The following is a 5,000-nucleotide window of genomic DNA, read 5'->3' on the forward strand; positions in this document are numbered from 1 at the left end:
TTAAGGCTAAACCGTTTTTAGCATTAGGCTAGGATTATTAAAACAAATTTTTTTTACGTAGCACAAGAGCTAAAACAGTTGTTAGCTTAAGGCTAGGATCATTATATAATCTTTTTTACGTAGCACAAGGGCTAAAACTGTTAGCATAAGGGTAGGATTATTGTATAGCTTTTTTTACATAGCACAAGGGCTAAAACAGATGTTAGCATAGGGCTAGGATTATTATATATTTTTTTACGTAGCACAGAGGCTAAAACAGTTGTTTGCATGAGGCTAGGATTATTTTTATAATTTTTTTACGTAGCACAAGGGCAAAAACAGGTAGCATTAGGCCACAATTTTGTTTTAACATAGCGTAAGGGCTAAAACAGTTGGCTAAGAGTATTTTTTTTAAATAGCACAAAATACAAGCGCTAAAAGAGATAGCATTAAACAACATTTTTTAACATAGCATGACAGCCATAACAGTTTTTAGCGTCTGCCTAGGTTTATTCTTAAATAGCACAAGGGCTAAAACAGTTGTTAGCCTACGGCTAGGAATATTGTTTTTTACGTAGCACGAGGGGAAACAGCTATCATTAGGCTAAGATTTGTGTCAACATATTATAAAGGGCTAAATAGCTATTAGCATTCTGTTATGAATATTTTTAAACAGTTAGCATTAGGCTACGATTATTTTTTAACATAGTATAAGGGCTAAGAAGTTGTTAGCATTAGGCCATGATTAATTTTAGCATGGCATTAGGGCTAAACAGTTTTTAGCATTAGGCTAGGATTATTAAAAAAAGTTTTTTTATGTAGCAAAAGAGCTAAAACAGTTAGCATAAGGCTAGGATTATTATATATTTTTTTTTAACGCAGCACACGGGCTAAAACTGTTAGCATAAGGCTAGGATTATTGTATAGCTTTTTTTACGTAGCACAAGGGCTAGAACAGATGTTAGCACAAGGCTAGGATTTTTATTTTTTTTATTTTTTACGTAGCACAAGGGCTAAAACAGTTGTTTACATGAGGCTAGGATTTTTTTTTTTTTTTTAGGTAGCACAAGAGCTAAAACAGTTGTTAGCTTAAGGCTAGGATTATTATATAACTTTTTTTTACATAGCACAAGAGCTAAAACAGTTGTTAGCATAAGGCTAGGATTATTATATAATTTTTTTACATAGCACAAGAACTAAAACAGTTAGCATAAGGCTAGGATTATTGTATAGCTTTTTTTACGTAGCACAAGAGCTAAAACAGTTGTTAGCACAAGGCTAGGATTATTATATAATTTTTTTACATAGCACAAAAACTAAAACAGTTAGCATAAGGCTAGGATTATTGTATAGCTTTTTTTACGTAGCACAAGGGCTAAAACAGATGTCAGCATAAGGCTAGTATTATTTTTTAAATAGCACAAGGGCTAAAACGGTTCTTTGCATGAGGCTAGGATTATTATATAATTTTTTTCTACGTAGCACAAGGGCTAAAACAGTTGTTTTAATATCAAAATTTTTATAGGTTTTTCCCCCAAACGTATAAAAAATAAACTAAGGCATCTCATGTGCATGAGTATTTAGTCTAGTATGACTGAAATGGCTTAAAATCAGTTGAGAAATGTGGAAAATTTACATTTTTTTTTACAAAAATGATACCATTTATTTCGAATGGTCCTGGAAAATGTGCAATTCCTGGAAATGTCAGAAAAAAAAAGAAAGTGTCAGTCATAAATGAGCTGAACACTTTGAAGGTGGAATGGTTTCGGATTTGAAAAAAAAAAAGGGGGGGGACAAGGCGGATGGAATAATAATTAAAAACTAATATCAACATTCACATCATTTTGATGTCAAGTGTAAAAAAAATAGTGCACGACTGATCCTGTATTTGATCATGACTAATTATAGCACCGTTTTGATTATATGAGTAGTAATATCACTGCTAAGTATTAATAATATTGTTATTACGTCCAGCATATACACGTCTGGTCACATAGTCCCATCATAATGTGTTTGAGGTTTAATGAATACATTAATGTATGACAAACTATCCTATTTTCTTTGTCGGGGCGACAACAAAACATGCTACCAACGACCAGGTCACCCGTAAGGACCAGATGAGTCGCCCGCTGGCCTGTTCTAAAAATAGCTCAAATAGCAGCACTTACCAGTGAGCTGCCTCTATTTTTTTTTATTTTATTTATTTACTAGCAAGCTGGTCTCGCTTTGCTCGACATTTTTAATTCTAAGAGAGACAAAACTCCAATAGAATTTGAAACTCCCCAAAAATATTTTAAAGACTTGGTCTTCTCTCGTTTAAATAAATTCATTTATTTTTTTACTTTGCTTCTTATAACTTTCAGAAAGACAATTTTAGAGAAAAAATACAACCTTAAAAATGATTTTAGGATTTTTAAACACATATACCTTTTTTACCTTTTAAATTCCTTCCTCTTCTTTCCTGACAATTTAAATCAATGTTCAAGTAATTTTTTTTTTTATTGTAAAGAATAATAAAACATTTTAGTTTAATTCTTCATTTTAGCTTCTGTTTTTTCATTGAATATTTGTGGAATATTTCTTTTAACTTATGATTAAAATTAAAAAAATATATATTCTGGCAAATCTAGAAAATCTGTGGATTTAAATTTAAATCTTATTTCAAAGTCTTATGAATTTTTTTTTAAATTTTTGTTCTGGAAAATCTAGAAGAAATAATGATTTGTCTTTGTTAGAAATATAGCTTGGTCCAATTTGTTATATATTCTAAGAAAGTGCAGATTGGATTTTAATCTATTTAAAACATGTCAACAAAATTCTAAAATTAATCTTAAATCAGGAAAAATTACAAATTCTGTTCCATGAATTCTTTTTTACATTTTTTCAAAAACATTCGAATTGTCTAGTTTTTCTCTTAATTTTTTTTTGGGTTGAATTTTGAATTTTAAAGAGTCAAAATTGAAGATAAACTAGGTTTTTTCCTGTTTTCTCCTCTTTTAAATCGTTCAATTAAGTGTTTTTTTCATTATTTATTCTCTACAAAAAACCTTCCGTAAAAGGAAAAAAAACGTACGGCGGAATGACAGACAGAAATACCCATTTTTTTTATATATATATAAAGATTTATTTATTAAAGGTAAATTGAGCAAATTGGCTATTTCTGGCAATTTATTTAAGTGTGTATCAAACTGGTAGCCCTTCACATTAATCAGTACCCAAGAAGTAGCTCTTGGTTTCAAAAAGGTTGGTGACCCCTGCGCTAAGAGTTAAAAAAAAAAAAAAAAAAAGCTTCCCGAAAACATTTTAGCAATCCTACAAAATAAAAGTGTGGAAAAAAGACACAAAAGCCTGCTCGTTTGTCTTAAATCCGACTTTTATTTCCTAGCTGGCCCCCTGAGGAGAAAAAGGCACATTTGCCCTCACTCGCTCCTCAGATAAAAGACAACAAACCTGATCAGAAGACATTTCAAAAAAAATAAACACAAATGTCAAACCTAAAAGTTGACAATGGCCCTTTTTGAAAAGAAGAGAAAAAGAAAAGTGCTGAGTTGATCTCACATTGACATTCAGGGTTTAACGACACTTAAGTCCCTTTCAGCCTTTCCAAACAAACGTCAGCGTGTCTCGCGTGCTGCCAAATAACTCTTAAAACATGTTAAGTCTTGTCTGTGCAGCTCAAATCCCTAGCTTAGCTTAGCATTTTTTTTCTTAGCATGGCATTAGCGCTAAAATTTTTAACGTAGCACAAGTGCTGCAGAAACATTATGTTCAGAATAAGAGCAAAAACTGTTGAAAACATTAGCTGATGGATTGTTTTGAATTTAGCATTAGGGCTAAAACAGTTAGCATTAAGCTAAGATTTTTTTCAAGATAAAAGGGCTGAAACAGTATCAGGCTGAACATTTTTTTTGGGCATAGCATTAAGCCTAATGGCAGTTGTCAAAAATAGCAATAGGCTAAGATTATTTTTACCCTAGCAAAGAGCTAAAACAAATATTACCAATAGGCTAAGATTATTTTTAACATAGCAAAGAGCTAAAATGTATTTTGACACAGTATGAGGACTAAAAAAAAAAGTTAGTATTAGGATAAGATGGTTTTAATAAAGCACAACGTCCAAAACTGTTATTTGATTACCATTAGGATATAATTTTTTGTAAACGTAGCGTAAAGGCTAAAACAGTTAGCATTAAGCTAAGATTTTTTTCAAGATAAAAGGGCTGAAACAGTATCAGGCTGAACATTTTTGGGGGCATAGCATTAATCCTAATAACAGTTGTTAAAATTAGCAATTTGTTAAAATTATTTTTAACGTAGCAAAGAGCTAAAACAAATATTAGTAACATACTAAAATTTATTTTGACACAGTATAAGGGTGCGCTAAAAAAGTCAGTATAGGCTAAGATTTTTTCACTAAATCACAACATCCAAAACAGTTATTTGGTTAGCATTAGGCAATAATTTTTTGTAAATGTAGCATAAAGGCTAAAACAGTTAGCATTAAGCTAAGATTTTTTCAAGATAAAAGGGCTGAAACAGTTAGTATCAGTCTGAAAATGTTTTGGGGCATAGCAGTAACCCTAATAGCAGTTGTTAAAATTAGCAATTTGCTAAAATTATTTTTAACGTAGCAAAGAGCTAAAACAAATATTAGTAATGTACTAAAATTTATTTTGACACAATATAAGGGCGCACTAAAAAAGTCAGTATAGGCTAAGATTGTTTCAATAAAGCACAACATCCAAAACAGTTATTTGGTTAGCATTAGGCAATAATTTTTTGTAAATGTAGCATAAAGGCTAAAACAGTTAGCATTAAGCTAAGATTTTTTTCAAGATAAAAGGGCTGAAACAGTTAGTATCAGGCTAAACATTTTTTGGGCATAGCATTAAGCTGAATAGCAGTTGTCAAAATTAGCAATAGGCTAAGATCATTTTTAACGTAGCAAAGAGCTAAAACAAATATTAGCAATAGATTAAAATTTATTTTGACACAGTATTAGTGCTAAAAAAAAAGTCGGT

The sequence above is a fragment of the Nerophis ophidion genome, linkage group LG13, assembly GCF_033978795.1.
Source record: "Nerophis ophidion isolate RoL-2023_Sa linkage group LG13, RoL_Noph_v1.0, whole genome shotgun sequence".
Taxonomy (NCBI): Eukaryota; Metazoa; Chordata; class Actinopteri; order Syngnathiformes; family Syngnathidae; genus Nerophis; species Nerophis ophidion.